Genomic DNA, 22,169 nt, shown 5'->3' with positions numbered 1-22,169 from the left:
TTAATTCACGAAACTTTCACACATGTAATTTTACACATAATAAACACAGAAAATAATTTTAAAATATTTTTGGACTCAGATTTGTGGTCCCGAAACCATTGTTCTAAGTAGGGTCAAAATCAGGTTGTTACACAATGTATCACTTTTAGTTCAATTCAATTCAATCTCTTTCTATTGCTTCTATTATTATTTTTACCATTTTTCCTTATTGATTTTACCTTAGTTGTGATATTACTCTTGTTTATAAACAACCCTATCAAACAACATGAAGAGCTTACCATAAAATGGGTAAATGTATACAACATTTAGAGCCAAACAACCAGATTATTTGATTTGTATATTGAATTTTCACCAATACATTATCAAATTCGTTAGCTTCTCTAAAGATATTAACTATGGAAAGCTATTTAACAACCAAAATTCCAAGATCAAATACCCTTGAATCCCTTCCAAACATGTGAATGTCTTCTTAAAGGGTTAGAACACCATTTGACCACTTCTATAGAACCCGATCCAATAACAAGTTTAACCTTGCTACCCATTTTCATAAGCAAAAATAGATCAATAGCAATTTTAATTGCCCAAAGCTCAGCACAATTAGAATATATGTATCTTTATAGGATAAAAGAATATCTGCAACGTATTACCATCAACATTCAAAAGGCCCTAACTTACCTTTCGTTATGTCATCAACATTAAACTTAAATGCACCTACAAATGGAGGCAACCCAAAGAATAAAGGCTTCGAGGACTTGTTCACCATGAATGAAGCACATGAATCAAATGCTCGGGGTGCTTGTATAATAATATATAGTGACCAAAATATGGTTCCCCAAATCCGGTCGAGACGGTTTGACCCAAATTTCAAACGTCACATTAGCCACTAAGGTGACTCTCCATTTAAACCACCTCAACACACACCAATCAAACAATCACACTACACAATTAATCATGGAATATTTAAAAACTAAAACCATGCTTCTGTTGCACTACTGAGATCAACAATCAACAGTAAGACTAATTCACAATTTAATATGTAACAAACATTTACTTCAAAAACTTCAGTTAAACATACATGCACGCAATAAGGTATTTCTTTAAAAGATTAAAATTGAAAGGATTTCAGAAACTATTTTATTTCAAAACATATGATTAGTTTTAAGTCGTAATATAGTAAAAAGTTGGGAAAAACTCCATACTACAAGGTTTGAAAATAGTTTGTTATGGTAGGTATACGAACTCGCCTCGGTGATGATTTGAGTCATTTAGATTGCCCGATCGTTAAATCTAAGGAGTATCGTTCTTACTTGAAGTAGTTGGTAATTCGGTTAAGTGAAGGGAAAACAAAGGTTGACAAGATGGTTCAAAGGTTAGGAATGTGTTGAGGATGGTTCAGTTAAGTAAAATGATGATGGAAAATGGTTAAGTGAATGATGTTAAGGATTCGACTAACAAATAAAATAAGATCACTTGGAAATGGAAAAAAAACTTTGAAGGGATGGAATAGGCTTAAGGCTAAGGAAGAACCAATATTAAAGGAAGTATTGACCCAAACCTTATATGGCATTTAAGAAGGATGGGTGTTGAAGGATAGGACCTTGACTCGCTAACTAGGAAGTTAGGAACCACATGTATCAATAGGGTGAACGCCACACTCAGTTTAGGAGTGATAAGTTCAAAGAAACAAGGATGACGCCACTAGCAATCTAGATAAGTCAACTTGAGTCTTAACGAAATAAGAGAGTTTAAAAACTCAAAAATGTTATAAACATTCAAAAATGAGAAAAAAGTCCCTTACAATGAGCTTATTACAAGTATTTATAGTACTAGATAAGGCCTAGCCAAAAAGTCACAATTGTTTAGCTTAAATGAGCTAATAATGAGCTAAAATAAAACTTAATCATTAAGCTCAAACTCTTGAAATTCTAGGCCTAAGTAAAAGCAACTATCAATAAGATTTAATGTTCTAATTCAGCTAATTTAATAAGCTTGAATGCTTAGGTTTCATTCTTAAGTAGCCAAAGAGTTTAGGATAAGCTTTAAATTCTCCCTTGGATAGCCGAATAGACACCAACAACATTCATGGTATTTTTGGGCACATAAACAGACCATGAAGTGTTCTTAAAGAGGCAATCGGTTATGGAATTTGTAATCACTCCTTTGTCCATTGCTATTCTTGAACAGCTCCTTGGAGAAGATAGAGAGGCTGTCGAATTTTAATGATGCATATTGCTCTCCTTTTGTTGTTGTAACAGCCCCTTGTATGTAACCAATTCCAGCTTAATAGTCGCATTTATTACTTTGTAACATCCCTTGTACATAATTGATTCCAACTAAATAGTCACCTACAAGCATTTATTAACAAACAGATTAAAACAAATTTAAACACACTAAACTTAATAAGTTTAATTAATAAACTGTAAACACTTAACTTAATTTAATAAACTATAAATAAAAATATTGAACAATAAGTTATTCCAGCAATTAAATAAACTAAGATAAGCATTTATTCCAACAATTAATTAACTAAAATGAGTTTAATAAAAAAATAAAGTCTAGCAACTCAATTATTAACTAAGATGAGTTTAATTAAATTAAAGTTCAGCTTGCAATAAATTGCCATGCATGCTTAGTAAGTTGAATGAGCTTGTAATTAAGCTTCATTTTGCACTTAGGCCCCTCGAGCTTAGGCCACTCTCGATGACGTTGAGTTGTATCATAACATGATGCCACCAAGTTCGTATCTTAGTATTGTAGATTTATATATAAAAGTCTTGTTTAGAAAGATTCATTAAAACATCGTGTACAAAAATCATCATTTAACTAGTTTGCAGGAAACTAACAATTTACGTAACTTGTCTAATTTTACATTCATGCATACTAAACATCCAATTGTTTTTTAAAACACACTTATAACATCTAATTCTTACGTAATGTTCAACGACTCTTCAACCTGCACTTACAAGTTAGTCGATCATTTATTTATACCATTCATCAAGCATTCACAAACCATTATTTAATCATCTATCTAAAACGGTAATAAAAGTTTCAAAATAAACCATTTAAAGACTCCATAATGTCCAATTACAACCCAACAATTATAACTAGATCTAATTCTAAATGCCATAATTTTGTCCCACATTTCCTTCCTCATTTGGTTTGGGAACACATCAACATACCTAGGTATAGCCTCGTTATGGATCACTTGGATGGCTCACTTCCCCACCTCTTCACAAGCTAAATCACTGCAATATTATAAAAGAGTGGGTGAGCTTATTGAAGCTCAGTGAGTGCTCAATCATACTACAAATAAACACAACAGTCAGGTTAGGGTAGGCATACAATAACAATTCACATATTATTAGAGTACACATAAAATAGTGACTCACAAGACACTACAGTTCTCATAAATAAGCAGTGCACATAGACTAAGCAATTTACATAAGATAAGTAGTTCTCGTAAAATATCAGTTCATACCACGTAAAAATAATAGTTCATAATACATCGTACTCATATATTTCAAATATAGATAAATCGACATTTTTGTGATTATGTAACATATAGGGGACTCTATTACCACCTATAAATAGACTCTATCACCACATATTGGATAGACGGATCTCCTCATAATGCCTCACTTTTGACTCAAAGGGCCCTGCGTTGTCTGCAATATAAGTGTAGCATGAATGCTAACACTCTCTTTACCCTCGACTCATAGATCCCTGCGTTCTCTCTGGTGAATGGAGCTATGCTCTACATTCCCTTATCTCTCCAACGTATCTCTGGGCCACAATTCCCATCGCAATAATAAGGGTGATTACTCACAATCCTATGGCATGCTAACTATATCCAATGGTTCCATGCAGTCACAATGCCAACATATTCACGATATTCAATATATTAGGCTCACAATTAAGCAAAGCTCACACATTATAACATAATTCACAATTCATAGTTTGCAATATCACAATTCGTAGTTCACATTACTCACATTTCATACAAATTACTATAAAGCATGGTTTTTAAGTAATATAGTTTGCATGCAACATAGCTTGCACATATAATCACAATTCGCATATCAAATTAGTATAGGCTCGCATATCACTTTAGCGTAGGTTTGCATATCACTTAAGCATAGGTTCGCCATACGTATAATAGGTTTGCACATCACACACAATCACACAACATAGGTTCGTACATCACATACAGTCAAATAACATAGGTTCGCACATCACGTGCAGTCACACAACATAGGTTCACACATCACATACAGTCACATAGCATATAGGGTTCGCATAACATCCTAACAGGGTTTGTATGTACCATGTGATAGGGGTTTGTACATGACTGATGATAGGGGTTCGCACATGTCTAGTGATAAGGGTTCACATGGTGTTTTAGCAAGGTTCGCATGTTAATAACACAAGGTTCACGTACCAACACATAGCAGGTTTGCATATTAATTAAACAAGGGTTCACATGTATTACCTTAACCTGCGTACTAGAGTTTAAATGCAATATTCCAAACCACTCACCTTAGGTCTTACTTCATCTACAATGCTCAAATAAGCTTTTATGTGCCTTTGTCCATGCTTGTAGAGACTCCATTACTTCACAAACATGTCAAATACATTGAAAAGGCATCACTCACAGCAAAAAAACATAATTAAATTTCAAAATCACATATCACAACCTCTAAATCTCTATACCAAGAACTTAACTAGTTTTGCCAAAATAGGTGTTCAACCACTCAAATCTCATTTCTAAGCTTAGATTTCAACTTCATACATCCTAAATATCATTTAATTTCATACTTAAACCATTAATTTTATTCAATTACATCGATCTAATTTTTCCAGAAAAATCACGTTCGTTAATAATTTCAATAAGAAAATCATTTGATTCATGCAAATTCTTTAAGGATTTGTTAAATCAAGGCTATAAACCTTTTAATCGATCAATATGAGTTACAAAATCACTTTAAAATAGTAGCTTAACCAAGTAATAAGACATTTTCAAGCCAAAAATCAACTTAAAATCAAGTGATCTATTGAGATCTTGATTAAATCATTCAAATCTAGAATTGAAATAACAACTCACTTAGTTTAATCATAAATATTCAGAATCTCACCTCAATTTCACATAATCGACGAGCTATGGAGCTAAATCGAGCTAAAACGTGTGAAGACCTCTTGAGGATTTGAGGATGAAAACGTGATTAATCTTCAAAATTGAAAAGAGATTCTATGTTTGGAGAGCTTAGAAATAAAAAAAATAAAAAAGATGAGCTAATTTCGGGAGAAAAGCTTTAATTTGGTGTTTGACAAAGTTTTGATAGAGATGTAGAATGGGAGTGAAGGAGACGATGGTGGTTTAAATAACCAACCAATTTTTAAAAATTTGACTTTTGCTCCTTTGACCACCTACAGTTTCCTCCCTTTTCCAAATTGGTCCTTAGTTTCAATTAAAACTTATTTCTAAATTATTTTTAAATTTGATCTCGTTTTTAAAGTTCGTTTTAACCAACTTAATTCTCGAACACATAATTTTAATTTCTTAACCTAAAATTTTAATTCTAATTATTTTAAACTTTTATTTAATTAATTCCAAATTACTTAATTATCTACCTAATTACAATTTTCGGTTCACCAATCTGATCCTATTTATCCGATTTTACTAATCTGATTTTTGGGTATGACAAAATGCACTAGCATGGATTAAAACTGTATTGCAAATATTGAAATTTAAATTCAAAGCATATTTAATTTTAATACTGGTTATATAAATCAATTAGGTTAAAATTTTGAGATTATATAATAGTGTTAATAATAATTTTCAATTAATATTAGAACTTTAGGACAAATAACAGACCAAATGAAATGAATAGGGTTATCGTCAATCAAGCAGCAAGGACCATTGGTGGGACCTGGTCGGAAGCACAATAGGTGTTAAAAATGACGGAAAAATATGAGCCATATATATGCTAGCTAGCCCCATTGTCATATATTGTACCGATTACTTTATATTTGTATGTGTAGCACAATTCCCTTCCCCCGACCACATGATCATAGTTTGATACATCTGTACTAGGATCTCATTTGGCAACCACACCTAGCTCTGTCCAGGGATAACTACGAATCAATCGAAGATTTTCAAGTGTATGGTCCAAGTAGAGACACCACCATGTGTCATTATGAACATAACATTTTGCTTTCCAATTCATAGGATTTTGCAAAAATCAAGATAAAGATTATGAAATATACGTGTCACAAACTTTGCATCTACATTTGATTTGATATGATTTGGTTTTAGCAGCAGCTATATATGTAGATATATAGATCCATAGTTTGGGTGGTGCAAGAAATTAAGACGTGAAGGAAGGGGGTAATAGTGACAAAGCGAAAAGACACTGGTTTAACAGAAATTTTGGACATATTTTAAAATGTTTGCAGGTAAAAACAACTTACTTTTTAATTTGGGTTTTGTTAAGGCTCTATAGGATTAAGACATGTCTTAAAGAGGTGGGTGTTTTCTTAACAGACGGTGAAGATCACAATCGATGTTGGGACAATGGACAAAGTTGCTTTCAATGTGAAGTACTTTTAGCGAAGTACCCTTTACGGTCTTTCAATGCACGTGCATTTCACGTGCCACTAACTAGGTTTTATTTTTCAAAATTAGGATAAGCATCATCAATAATAGTGATTAATTCTTTTGTCACAGGTGTTCTTTGAAGAGGTAAATGACTAGTTATAAAATATATTCCATTCCCATGGACGGGATTAAACCCCCGACTTTATTGTTAAAGGATGAGATGAGCAACCGCTAGAATTGTCCATGAGTCAGGCAACCCGACCTAGCCTGAAGGCCCGCCCGAATAATGGGAGGGTTTGGGTAAAAGTATAGGTCTAAAAAATAGGCTTTGGCAAAAACCTAAAGCCCTTTAGAAAACAGATTGGCCCGAGCCCGACCCGACCCAAATTTGCAAAAAAAAAAATTACTGAGTTGTTTTTGTAACAGCTCATTTTCAATAAAATCGGAACAGTGGTTTCGAGACCACAAATCCGAAGTTGGAAAAAAATTATTTTAATATTATTTTATGATCCATAGTATGATAGAAATATCGTATAAAAATTTCGTTAAGAAATTTTACCATTTACATGTCTAATTTGATAAAGAGACTAAATTGCATAAAGTGCAAAATTGAGTTCTAATAGCTAAAGGTATTAAATAGCTATGGAATTTTAAATTGAAGGTCCTTATATAGTAAATAGACCATTAAAATGCTTAGTGGATAAGCATGAATAGTCATCATTGGAAATTTAATAAAATATTAAGGTTAATTTTGAAAATTAGTGATTAAAGTTAAAATAAATAAAATAAAATAAAATAAACTATTATCTTTATCTTCCATCAAAAAAGAAGAAAAAAAGAAGAAACCTAGCCATGGAAGCTTGAAATATTAGTAAGCTTATTTTGCTCAATTAGGTATGTATTATTGTCCCGTTTTTAATGATTTTTATGTTTCCGAGATCGTAATAGCTTAATCTAACTATCCAGGGATTAATTTGCAAAATCATTAAAGTACTAAGGTTTTTCCATTGATGAGTATGCTTGAATTTTGAAGTTTTATGATAGAAAATGAAATGTTGTTGTTAGATAAACAACTTTTGGAAAGAGAATTTTGATGAAATTATCAATTAGAGATTAAATTGAAAAGATGATAAATTTATGGTAAAATTCTAAATTTTGTGAAATACATGGGTTGCTATTAATATGTATAAAAATTGGCTAGGCTTCAGTAAGGATTGAATTGTATGAATTTAATTTTCTGAGCCTAGGGACTAAATTGCAATAAATTAAAAGTATAGGGGCAAAATAGTAATTTTTGCCAAAATATGTGTTGGACTAAATTGAATAAGAATTATATTGAGTTGAGTTAAATTCATTCGTATAGATCCGGATAGATCTCGTATAGAGCTAGATCGAGGTAAAGAGAAAATATCGAATTAGTTACCTCCGTATCTACGTACACTTATCGAGGTAAGTTCGTGTAATTAAATTGTACATTAATATGTGTTAAATTGAATTATTGTTTGTGAATTGTACAGTGAACTTGAATAAATACCGGTTGCATATCCGATGATTACCGAGTCTCGTTTGAACCTTATAAAATTCGTAGGATACAAATAACAATGTCATTAGGGTTACTGATATGGTTGATGTCCTGTACGTGTTATGGACACACCACAGCTCGCAAGAGCTTCCTGTTTACAGTTCGTATGAGCATGCATGAATATGAATTGACAGATTTCAGTACACCTCGTGTGTACTACCCGCGTATCCAACAATATTTTAAATGGTTCAACTGGCACAGTCCTGTTATGAAATTATATGAGTTCGAAATGAACTATTACTGGTAAATACATAAAATTCATGAAATGTGACTACTTGATGAATCCATCTATGTTTGTTGGATTCTTTATGTGACTTACATGGCTAACATGTTGAGGATATATGTTTAGGCTTTTAGCCAAATTGGTTTGGATATGTTTGTATGCTTACCTCAAATGTGAATAAATGGTAAGTTAAATTCTAAATTATACGAACTTACTAAGCTTAAAAGCAACTTCTGATCGTCAAAAATCTTATATGGATCTTAAACATAAAGATATAGAGTTTTGGAAATTAGTGATTAAAGTTAAAATAAATAAAATAAAATAAACTATTATCATCATCTTCCATCAAAAAAAAAAGAAAGAATAAGAAACCTAGCCATGGAAGCTTGAAATATTAGTAAACTTATTTTGCTCAATTAGGTATGTATTCTTGTCCCGTTTTTAATGATTTTTATGTTTCCAAAATCGTAATAGCTTAATCTAACTATCTCGGGGATTAGTTTGCAAAATCATTACAGTATTAAGGTTTTTTCATTGATGAGTATGCTTGAATTTTGGAGTTTTATGATAGAAAATGAAAGGTCGTTGTTAGATAAACAACTTTTGTAAAGAGAATTTTAATGAAATTATCAATTAGGGATTAAATTGAAAAGATGGTAAATTTATGGTAAAATTCTAAATTTTGTGAAATACATGGACTGCTATTAATATGTATGAAAATCAGCTAGGCTTGAGTAATGATTAAATTGTATGAATTTAATTTTCCGAGCCTATAGACTAAACTGTAATAAATTAAAAGTGTAGGGGCAAAATAATAATTTTTGCCAAAAATGTGCTGGACTAAATTGAGTAAAAATTATATTGAATTGAGTTAAATTCATTCGTATAGATCCGGATAGATCTCATACAGAGCTAGATCGAGGTAAAGAGAAAATATCGGACTAGTTGCCTCCGTATCTACGCACACTTATCGAGGTAAGTTGTGTAATTAAATTGTACATTAATATGTGTTAAATTGAATTATTGTTTGTGAATTTACAATTGCCATGAATAAATATCGGTTGCATATTCGATGATTACCGAGTCCCGTTTGAACCTTAAAAAATTCGTAGGATACAAATGACAATGTCATTAGGGTTACCGATATGGTTGATGTCCTGCATGTTTTGCGGACACAACACAGCTCACAAGAGCTTCCCGATATTCAGCTCGCAAGAGCTTCCTGTTTACTGCTCGTTTGAGTATACATGAATATGAATTGACGGATTTCAGTTCAACACACCTCGTATGTACTACCCGCGTATCCAACAATATTTAAAATGGTTCAATTGGCACAGTTCTATTATGAAATTATATGAGTTCGAAATGAACTATTACCAGTAAATACATGAAATTCATGAAATGTGACTACTTGATGAATTCATCTATGTTTGTTGGATCCTTTATGTGACATACATGGCTAACATGTTGATGATATGCATTTAGGCTTTTGGCAAAATTTATTTGGTTATGTTTGTATGCTTACCTTAAATGTGAATAAATGGTAAGTTAAATTCTGAATTATACGAACGTACTAAGCTTAAATGCTTACTCTATGTTATTTTCCGTGTTTTATAGCAATTCAGAAGCTCGTATCGGTTGGAAGCTGGTCGAAGCTATTTCACACTATCCATCGGTTCTTTTGGTACTTTCAGTAAATTAATTCGGTTATAATGGCATGTATAGGTTATTTTGGCCATTGATGGCATACAAATGTTTTGTTGAGAATAGCCATTTGAATGGATTGTGTTGGTATATTTTAATGTATATATATAAGTGACTTGTCATGTTTGATGTGTGAGTGATATGGTAGATTGAAAGAAGGTAAATTGTGGTTTGAATATGCGTACATGAATTTGGTCATCTAGGTAACTTGAGATACTTGGTTGACACATTCTTAAATTGTCATTTGAGGTGCCTAAGGGCATATTGGTTGTATGTGGTAATATTTCATATTTAAGATACGATTTTGGCTTGCTTTGAATGCCTTGTTATGGCTTGTTGATATGCAAACTGTTGTGTTTAGGTTGGTACCAAATTGGGTGAGAAATGTGGCTTGGAAATGGTCTATTTTTGTCCATACGGGAAGAGACACGGGCGTGTGTCTCAGCCATGTGTGACACACGACTAGGTGACGCGGCCGTGTGTCCCCTATATCTTTAAAATTGCGCAAGTCAGTATGCTCAACACGACCTAGCACACGGGCGTATGACTTGTCCATGTGACACAAGTCAGAGAATTACACGGGTATGGACACAGGCTAGGACACGGCCGTGTACCCCTATTTCGAATACCCACATGGCCTAAGACATGAGCGTGTCTCTTGACCATGTGAGTCACACGGCCTGGCCACACGGGTGTGTGTCCCCTACATCTTTGAAAAATTTTAATGTTTTTCGAAAAATTATTCGAGTACTTGATCTAGTCCTGACTTGTTTCTAACGTGCATTTTGGGTCTCGAGGGCTCGTATAAGGGACAATATGTATGATTTTCATTGATTTTTTATATGAATATAATATGATATGAAATTTCTGTCTATTTCTTCTGTAAACTCTGATAATGCTCTGTAACCCTATTCTGGCGACGGATTCGGGTTAGGGGTGTTACAGTTTTCATTTTGTTTTTTCATTATTTTGCTATTATTTTGTTATTTTCTCACAATTTTGCTACAATTTTACTATTATGTTACTACTATTTTGTTGTTATTGTTTGGATATTGGATAACTCTTATTTTATTGTTTATTTTATTACTATTTTAAAGCCATTTGCTTGTTAAGTTGTACCTATCTTAGTATTATTTAAGTATATATTTTTTAATTTATTTGTAATTTGTCGAGAAATATTTATTTTAATATTTTTAGTATTTTTGATGTATTATATATTTTTTAAAAAGAATTATATAAAAATAATATAAAAAATTTAATATGGGCGGCCCAAGTCAGGCCTGAGTTTTAGCATTTTTTATCTAGACCGAGTCCAAGCCTAGTAAACGAGCCTAAGATTTTGGTTGGACCTGACATGATCCATGAATACCTCTAACAACCACCGCATCACACCTTATGCTATTGACTAGTCACTCATCATATCTGCCCGTCACCCTTGCTGTGTAATGTAATTCAAAATATATATGGTTTAAGCAAGAATTTAAGTTGAGACCAAAAAAGAAGGATGAGATGTCCAAAATTGTTCGCTGGTTATAAGGACTACTAACAAACATAGAGAGGAAGGGACAGACTCTTTCAATGTGTTTTCCACTTATTAGAGTTGAAAGTCTTACCAGTATGTGTTTTTGCTTGTTTTAGGTTGGTGCATCTGACTGAGATAGCTGCCCTCACTTAGATTTTGAAGCCTACACCAGCTAAGCTGGACTTCTAATAGCAAAGGATAGCCAGGTTTTTGTTGTTTATTATATTTATGGTAGCGTATTTGCGACACCTGCTCATGTTCTTTATTTGTACTGATCGAACAGGCTGGATAAAAGCAACCAATCCATGTTCCACTATTTTAGCTTCCTGCAGTTTCACCTAGCGCTTTTAGTATTCCAATTTATATTGTATAATTTAGCAATTATTTCGTCCTTTGCCGATATGTTTCGTCACCATCTATTATATATATTTCCCTTTCTAAATTAAGGCTCAGTATGGTGGATAATGCACTGTGTTCTTTTTATCTATACAATGTTAGAGGATAGAGTAATACGATTCAAATTTGTATTAAATAATTGTTTAATTAAAATTTTAAATATTTTTTTATTCAAATTAAGGTATATATTTTTTTGTTGATATTTTGTGTATTGATTTTTTTTGCTCAGTCGAATAAAATAAGTCAAGAAAGACGTTGGAATCACCAACTCTTTCAAGAACAACAATAATACAACTGACAGCCAGATACAAAAATCTCTGCACAACAAGTACAAGAATGCGTTTGGCAAATTCACCATGAGGCTTTAAAAAAATGAAGATCTCGATATACCTACTTTCGCCAAAGCATCCTCCATACCATTACTTTGCGGATGAATAACTGTGATATGAAATTGAGCCAACTACTTAGTGCCACAGTCGATGTCCCCAAAAATTTTCTGTAACGACCACGATCTATAACTCCTAGTTGTCAGCCATTCCGAAGCAACAAACGAGCATAACCAATTATTAATGGAACATGCGCCTTCCGGCTCGATCTAATATACATATCCATTACTTTTTTAATTGCTATTATTTTTGCCATTTCCGTTCCTCTAGCTTCGATCCGCTCCGAGAATAACGCACAAGCCACTCTTTTATCATCTCTCAAAATCCCACCACAACCCATTTTATCCTCCAAAACAACGCTAGCCACATTGAATTTCATCCACCCGAGAGTGTCACGGGCCAAAGTGCAAAACCCGTGACCATGCCGCAAGAAGTGCCCCATGGAGGTCTATCGATTAGATGGGGGACATTTAGCCCACAAGAACTGGCCCGATTCAGAGAAATACTAAAGAAGCCTATCAGATTGAAGCCTGGTTGGCCCAATGATGAAGATATGGCAGCTTAGGCAATTTTGGTAACTAATCTTAGAAGATAGAATAGAATCATATCTTATAAGATTAGATTAGATTTGATATGGTAAATCTTGTAAATCCCTAAAATCAAGGGATATAGTGAATCTCGTCCGTCGATGTACATGTATCTTGACCGTCGGTTTTGGGGGAGCTCAACTATAAATAGAGAGCCTCCCCCTCATTTGTAAATCATCCATTGTAGCTTGAATTCTTAAGAGTAATAGAATTCTTGAGCATTTACTCAAACACTTTGTGTGCTTTCTTTCTTTAGCTTTCGTTGTTCTCTTGTGGCTTCTTTTGGCACAATCGCTCGCTTATACAAATTGGTGCCTTGGAGGAGTTCTAAAGAATCCTCTCTTTTGGGAGTTAAACGACTTGGGCGAGTTTGGAGCTAACGGATCGCCTAAGGCCGCACGGATTATTGAGACGAAAGGTCTAGCCTCGTGACAAGTGGTATCGAGCCAGTTTGAACCAAGTTATATTCGAGTGGTTCGAAGGCACTGTTGGGATGTCGAAAGAAGTCGTCGGTCAGAGTGAACAAATGGAGACCCGTGGTAGGGCCAGAAAAGCTAGTCGCTCGAGGGAAATGCTGACAGCTTTGGAAAATCGAGTGGTCAATCTCGAAGAATCCGTTGGGAACGTGAAAGAGACGCTTGAATTGGTCGAGGGACGCACGGATGGGTTTGACTCCATGGAGGAGCAACTCAGAGATTTTGTGTTGGATTCTCTCGGTGCAAATAGGGAAAAGATAACGGAATTACTCGAGTCCACTGAGGTAAAGCTGGCAGAGAGGGATGAAGCTCTCGAGGATATGGTGCTAGCCATGAAGAAAGAAATGGAGGAGCTCAAAGGGGAGCTCGCGATTTACAAAGCCGCTTTGAGTAATGGGATGTTGTCTTCAAGGCCGAAGCAACATGCAATGGATGTTCCCAAACCGGAGAAGTTTAAGGGTGCACGATCCGCGAGGGATGTGGACAACTTCTTGTGGGAAATGGAGCAATACTTCCGAGCGATGGGCATCGAGGATGATGGCATTAAGGTAAACACTGCTTCAATTTACTTTACTGATGTTGCTCTCTTGTGGTGGCGACGTAGGTCCACGGATGAGAAACGTGGAGGAACGGCTATTGGAACTTGGGAGGAATTCCAAGGAGAGTTAAAGAAGCAGTTTTACCCTCAATATGCCGAGAAGGAGGCTCGAGCTAAGTTGCGTCGTCTCACGCAACAATGCACTGTTCGGGAGTATGTGCGGGCATTTAGCGAGTTGATGCTTCAAATCTCCGACTTGAGCGAGAAAGAAGCATTCTATTGGTTCGAGGATGGGTTAAAGCCGTGGGCAAAGCAGGAGTTGCGAAGGCAAGGAATCACCGAACTTACTGTAGCCATGGCCGAAGCAGAGTCCTTTGTTGAGCTTGATCCGGCGGGAGACAAGCTTGAGGCATCTAAGCCCAATGGAAGGGGCAATGGTGAGAGAAACCATGAAGAAGATGAAAGGGGACATAGCGATGGGGGCAACAGTACTGATAGCACAAGTGGCAATGGGAAACCACGAGATGCGAAGCGGGGATTAGACAACCCAAGGGACAAGAGGAAGAAGATGAAATGCTTCCTTTGTCAAGGACCACACATGGCGCGTAAATGTCCAAATAAAGTGATGATTTCGGCAAAGGAGGATGAGCCGAAGGAGGAGGCGAAGCCTACCGAGGGAAACACATCGAAAGTCAATTCGATGGTGCTCATTCCTGGGAAGAGGAATGAAAATGGGTTGATGTTTGTGGACATCAACATTGCGGGTCAGAAGCGGAGTGCTCTTATTGATACGGGAGCATCGGACTTGTTCATGTCGGAAAAGGCTGCGAAGAAGCTTGGTCTGTCGATTAGGAAATCGAATAAGAAGATCAAGGTAGCAACTTCTGAGAAAGCCCCAACTGTAGGAGTAGTTCGTGATGTGGAACTACAAATCGGCGAATGGAAGAGCAAGGAAGAATTCGAGGTAATCCAATTAGATGATTACGATTTTGTGCTTGGCTTAAACTTCCTTGTCGATTCGTGCAACTCGCAACTAGGGCCGATCAAATCCATATTGCCACCGGTTCATCAACAAAGAATATTGTGCCGGTGCATCGGGATGTGAAAGTTGGGACTAAGGTGTTATCGTCAATCCAACTAGTCGAAGATGTTTCGTATGGGAGAAATATTAAATCGTCGAAACGGAATGCTACAAAAGCCCCTTCGGAAGTGTTAGTGGCGCAAGGGACCGATATGAAGCCTGCGGGACCGACTGTGGAACCAACACCTTTGAGAAAGGTGGGTGGTGCATCGGGCTCCAAGGGAAAAGGAGCAATGCAAGGACAATCGAGACGAGTAAATGCTACGAGTAAGGTACATTGTAAACACTCTGATAGTGTTTTGAATTCTGACTTGTTGGCTTGGCATGGTCGTAGGGGCCCTTTCAAAGTTCATAAGCAAGGAGGCCAAGGAACGTAGGCGACTGAAGCCGAGGTATGAGAATCGAGGGGATTCCAACAGAAACAAGTCAAAATTGGGGCAAGTTATAGCGGAGACTTCTTGCCAGCAAAATGTACCAACGAGTGGAATGGTTCAAGATAAGAGGCGACGGAAGTCGAGGCATAAGTTCCGAAGGAAGGGACAACCTGATCGCAAGACGAGTCGGGAAGAAGCCGGGGCAACGAGAAAGTTTCACAGTGAATCAAGTCAGTGTCATCCAGAAAACGCAACGAGGGCGTTGCGAGATTGGGTGGGGGAGAATGTCACGGGCCAAAGTGCAAAACCCGTGACCATGCCGCAAGAAGTGCCCCATGGAGGTCTATCGATTAGATGGGGGACATTTAGCCCACAAGAACTGGCCCGATTCAGAGAAATACTAAAGAAGCCTATCAGATTGAAGCCTGGTTGGCCCAATGATGAAGATATGGCAGCTTAGGCAATTTTGGTAACTAATCTTAGAAGATAGAATAGAATCATATCTTATAAGATTAGATTAGATTTGATATGGTAAATCTTGTAAATCCCTAAAATCAAGGGATATAGTGAATCTCGTCCGTCGATGTACATGTATCTTGACCGTTGGTTTTGGGGGAGCTCAACTATAAATAGAGAGCCTCCCCCTCATTTGTAAATCATCCATTGTAGCTTGAATTCTTAAGAGTAATAGAATTCTTGAGCATTTACTCAAACACTTTGTGTGCTTTCTTTCTTTAGCTTTCTGTTGTTCTCTTGTGGCTTCTTTTGGCACAATCGCTTCCGCTATACAAATTGGTGCCTTGGAGGAGTTCTAAAAGAATCCTCTCTTTTGGGAGTTAAGGCTGACTTGGGCGAGTTTGGAGCTAACGGATCGCCTAAGGCCGCACGGATTGCGAGACGAAAGGTCTAGCCCCGTGACAAGAGGAGGTGGCTCCCAATAGTAAACAATAATGTTTGTCATGTTTTTAATTTTGATATGTATGTTTTCTTTTTTGTTTTTCAATGTTTTTAAATATACACGTATAAATATATATATATAAGCTTTTTAAATGTAAATATTAAATTTATTATAAAATAATTAAGTGTTAACCTAAAATATCACAATATCATACCAACTGGTACAAGATGGTATACACTAATACAAACTAATATTAATTAAAGCAAATAAAAACACATTAGAATTTTGATAGAAATGAAATTTAAATTATTTTGCATTAATTCAAAACCAAAGCAATCGTACCAATTCGTATGATTAAGATAATATGATTAAGGGCTAAACTAAAATAGTTTTTTTGGGAATTAAACTATAAATTTTTTAAGACATCAAAGTATAATTTTATCATGTACTAATAATTTTTTAAAGGAATAAATATATATTTTTTATATTTAGGGGAACTAAATTATAATTTATTATAATTTTATTTATAATTTTATTATAGGGAGTAAAATAAAATTTTTCGGGAGAGCGTGTCACTGTCACTGTCTTAAGGAGGACCTGGGAATGGCGTGTCACTGTCTCAAGATCATTTTCTTGAAAACCATATTTAACATATGCTAATTTATATTACAGTTTAAGTTAGTATAAAATATGAACTATTTATCATTCAAGAATAAATAAGATAGTGTCCTTTGAAAACCATAAATAATTTATTGAAATATCATTAGAACCATAAGTTCATGACCATGAGTTAGATACAAATTAAATTCTTCAAAATGTAAATGTCTTGACACCACCCCCATGTCATGAATAATACAAAATATAAGAAGTCTTACGGCGGCGATAGTCCTTTGGCGTAGTCTTTAGAGATTCCTTTACTTCGTTAGTAGGCCTGAAAAGGAAAGGTAACTAAGTAAGTTCAAAGAACTTAATGAGTTCCAGAGGAAAACAATGCAATAATCACACATAAATCGAGTAAACCTTTCCAACTCAACACAGTCACCCAGTTCGCCAGTTGGTGAAACTAAACATAGACAGACTATACACCTGACATTGTTCTTTTGGCGTGTACACTATGCCCATGCAATCATACAGACAACCTTCTTCGTGTTAGCCATAAACCTTGGTCCATGTTCAAAGTCATGACATTAGTTCATTCCTTCTTCCTTTGTCATGATTTGTCAATCTGGTTTGTAATAACACTTTCCCTACCAAAGGCTACAAGACCGTTTTCATGTATCGTGATCTGCCAGTTCAATGCTCATTTCATTGAAGGCATCGCCATGAAATCATTTCTTTTGTCATTCAGATTGTATGATTCATTTCAGAGTCAAGGGATAGTGGCTTAAGCACAAAGAAAGGTTCTTACATCTTTAATACGGGCATACCAGACTAGACCATTGATAACAAACATCGTCACTTTTGCACAAACATTTCATCTTCACAGAATGGTATACTTACCCTAACCCAAACATAAACAGAAGCATTGCACACGCATAGAGTAAGAAGGAACTCACCAGAAAAATGCAACAAATGTTAAACAATAGGACCTTTTCTCTTATCTTGAGAGCCTTCAGGAGTATCTTGAGCTATAATATAGGTAGTTAACTTATTAAACCGTTTCACCAAAAAATTAAACAAGTTTACAAGAACATTAACAGGAAACCCAGAATCTGGAAGTTTCCTTCATTACACTTAAAACAAACGCTTAAGTGTGCAGCCCTAAAGTCATGTAAAGAACCATGGAAATAACCTAAGGTTCGTCAACATTTACCAGGTGCTAAAACAGCGAGAGAGTTGACTGAATATAGCGAACTCAAATCTTCAAGCAGGTATCTGGTCTTAGGCTTTTTGAGAGAAAGTGGAGAGAAAGAGAAGAAAATGTGAATACAAGAGAAGACGTAAAAGCTTGCTCAAGAAGCTAATACCAAATTTATACAGATAGATAAGGAAGCTAGGTTTAGTGGATAAATCTAATTATCCCACTAACCTCCTCAATTCTTATGACTAAAAAATTTCTATCTCATCACAAATGCGAGTCTTATCGACTACAGTAACTTAGCTCTATTCTAACCAATTCTCATTTGTCTAACTAAATTGTTCAACCAAAATAATAATATAATAATATAATAAATGGTTCTATCAAACTGAGGACTAAACGTATTCATCTAACAGCTAGAGTGGTGTATACTCTTTAGAAGAGTCCGCCAAACCATTAAGCTCACCCATCACAGGCTTTGCCCAAGGGCACACTCATAGACTAACATACTTAGTCACAATTAATGCCTTACCCACTCAGAAATTGCTCTAAACACCATTCTTCGACAAACAGTAACTGAATCACTAGGACTACGCCAGGTGGGATGTTACAATTTTTTACCTAAATTATGAGCGTATTGTAGCATTTATTAAAAAAATAAGACACAATACGATTATATAGTGAATTGTGACATCTGCGTCAATAGTCCAAAAAAACAAGATTCTCTATTTGTAGAATTAATATATAGGACTAATGTATCATTTGATATTTGAGTTTGGTTTTAAGGTCTAACTTGGTATTCAAATCAAACGATATCATGTTACTTAATAAATGTTTGACACATGTGTTATAGCAAACAAACATAGGTAATTAATTAAGAAAAACTCAGTACCAAATTGAACATTAAAACCAAACTCAAGTACTAAATTGAGACAAAAAATCCTTAAGTAGCAAAATGAAAAAAATTATGATACCAAACTGAATATGGAAACCAAACTTAGGTACCAAAAGAGTATATTAACATATCTATAACCATTTACACCAGTGTAAAACTTGAGTGGTTTTACATATTTTCATAACTTTTTATACAATTAATATTTTATCATTCAATCATTGAATTTATTAAGATATTTGTATTTGTCTTGCATGTAATTTTGTTAATCGATCTAATATATCTATCATATCGATATAAAATGTTGTTGTCATGCACCGAGTATTTCTTGTCTGCAATTTGGTTGGTTGACTAAGTGAGGTTGGTGATGACTTATGTATGAGCTACTCAAATTCGCGATAGTTGACTTGTTTCTTTTGGAAAAGTTTCTCTTGCGGAATGTTTCGCTAGGTTCCGTCATCTTGTTGGTTCCTATTCTACATTTGGTGAGCTTTTTATTTGTAAACTCACCATTGGCGAGTTCAAATGTGGCGCATAGGTTTGTTGTTTTAGAATTCACAATTGGTAGGACACGTATAGGAAACATGTCATTTTCCATGACACCTGTAGAGCTTCGTTAATAGTGCTTAATTAGTGGCATTGTGGTTGATTAGTGGAATCATATGTGCATGTAAAGTGATTACGTAACCCGTTATAGTGGAATTATAGACAAATTCCTATATAAATAGGATAACAGCTTAACGGATAAGGACTTTATGTTCCGTTTCTCTGTTCATCATTGTTCTTTTAGAAGAAATCTAGTGTGTTCTTTACTGTGTGAAGAAGGTACCAACTTTTAGCTTGATTCGTATCTGACTTTTTTAACTGCTTGTAAATTCTTGAGTCATTTTTTAGTTTAATATCATGAAATGATAAGGTTGCAGAAACCATTTATATAAGTTTCTACTGGAGGTCAGAGGGAAGGGAACTTTCTTCGAGTTAACGCTTGCATGTTTTCAATTCTTGCTTAGTTGTTTCTATACACAATAGAGTGTTTAATTTTATTTAGCTAAAGAAACTGGTGAAAGCCCTAGTGCAAAATAGAAAGAACCGTAAAATGAGCAAGGCTTTTCCTAGAAGTCTATAGTGAGTTCCTTTCACTTGTATTCCTGTTAAATCCCAGCTAATTTCATGATAATGTTGTTTGTCAGGTAAGTAAGTTTGCTTGAAACCAAATGTGCATATCTATGTTAACAAACTAAAATCATAACATTATATTCATGAATGGTTGTAAATGGACATTCTTTCCTGGCACACAAGCTCCGTATCCAAAATGGTGGAAACTGTTGAGATGTGATGAGAGAAATGTATGGAGATTATGATATGATATGAGATTTACCTCCAGTAGGGCATGTAAATGCAAACTGCAATTTTTGAATACCCCGACCATGCGGGGGAACACATAAGTGTTCGAATTAACAAGGAGGATTTGAGGAGGTTTGGTTGTATATATGAAATACTAGCTTAATAGAGAAATACTGTGAATACGAAACTGTGGCTCTTCGGAATGATATGTGGATCAGAAGCTAACGCAAGGAAAGGGGTCCATGAACAGTCCAGGCAAAGAATACAAGTGTTACATAAAGTTAATGCACAAAAATAGTGCTTAGATGAATGGGTATCTGCGTGATTGGTGCTTAACAGTGAAAATTATCCACATGTGAACTAACCTTGGTTGTGGTGTGAAATTTTTTGTGTTTTGTTATCAGGCATGACTAATATTTGAATAAAAAATAAGTTATTGGTGATTGCATTTTTCGGTGGATAGTATCCATCAATGAACCTTAATTGTTTGGTGTTATGAATCTGCCAATGTATCGTACGCAACTATATTGGGTATCTATGTGTAGTTGTTGGTATTACTAAGTGTTGCAAAAGCTTGGCTTGATTTTACTTCTTGAGAACCTTATTCGAAAGTATATTATTTATCTTTAGAACTCACTAAGTTAGTTATGAACTTACCTAGTTTCCCCTACCATTTTAGGATTTGTAGAGAAAGTAGACTTTTGAAGGGACTCAGCCTGCTAGCTAACTTTTTTGTGAGTTATTCATCATTCTTTTGTAACATGTATATCAAATCGGGGTGGCCTGTGGTCTAAGTGTCTTGAAACGAAATTATGTAAAAGTGGATTTGAATTTCTTATATATACTTGTTTGTATATAATGAATGATGGCACTTCGCTAGTATATTAACCTTTATGTTATGTGAATTAAGGCTTACTCTTATTTTCCCTAATTTTTGCCTTAATTATTTTAATCCATCGTATAACATTTGGAACGTATATTGTTATTTTCTTCTGTTCCTGTTTTAAAACTACTACTTTGCCAAACATCATTTTAAGATTATTTTATTAAAATCGTATTGATTGTCTTAACTATTAAAAGAAAAGTTTTTTTCGTTATGAAATGTTTTTTATTTTTTTGGTAACATCATCTTTTGCTTGTCAAATGGTTGAATCGGGGTGTTAAAGTTTTATTGGTATCAGAGATTCAATTTAGTCGATTCTCGGAATACTAAATTTAGTAACAAGCCTTGATATACATGTTACAGGTCTCTCACTAGTCCCTTATTGAAATACTAATTTGAGTTTGTGTTTTGTAGTTAATATTGATCCTAATATCGACAAGTCTCGAGCTATTATTGGTGAAAAGATATAAAGTAATTCCCCTTCACAATCTAGAGGTTTTGGCCCCTCAGAGAGTCGGGGAGCCATACCTGGCAAAGCCCGTAAAGCCTATTAGAAATGATGGTGTAGTGGTTTGATTGATTCGTAAATGTTGTCCCATCCTCCACTCCTCAAAGGCATACTAAAATGACAAAACTAGTGGCTCCTACACCTCCTGCTCTAGCCATGAACCCATCTTGGGAAGTCCCTATAATGCAAATGCGAAAAAGGGGAGCTAAAGAGTTCAATGAAGGAAAGGATGATGATCTTGTTGTAGTGAAGAATTGGCTTTCAAGAGTCTATCGGGTAACCAAAAAACTACAATGTACCCCATTCGATAGTCTCCGTTGTACAGTCCCTTTGCTTGAAGAAGAGGCTTACTAATGGTGGCACACTGTGATAAGCATAATCC

At 35.0% G+C, this 22,169-nt stretch overlaps 1 long non-coding RNA gene across 1 annotated transcript; it reads right to left on the bottom strand.

Moving 5' to 3' along the window:
* Nucleotides 1-1,797: 1,797 nt before the first annotated feature.
* Nucleotides 1,798-5,329, bottom strand: LOC105791304 (uncharacterized). Its single transcript, XR_001132899.2, has 4 exons — nucleotides 5,133-5,329; nucleotides 4,537-4,611; nucleotides 3,180-3,245; nucleotides 1,798-2,345 (listed from the first exon to the last, which is right to left on the bottom strand). It is a non-coding gene; the product is annotated as an uncharacterized LOC105791304 (long non-coding RNA).
* Nucleotides 5,330-22,169: the final 16,840 nt, after the last annotated feature.

This window comes from Gossypium raimondii, chromosome 8 (assembly GCF_025698545.1).
Source record: "Gossypium raimondii isolate GPD5lz chromosome 8, ASM2569854v1, whole genome shotgun sequence".
NCBI classification, from domain to species: Eukaryota; Viridiplantae; Streptophyta; class Magnoliopsida; order Malvales; family Malvaceae; genus Gossypium; species Gossypium raimondii.
The sequence above is the reverse complement of the archived record's forward strand: the minus strand, read 5'-3'. Positions and strand labels throughout refer to the sequence as shown.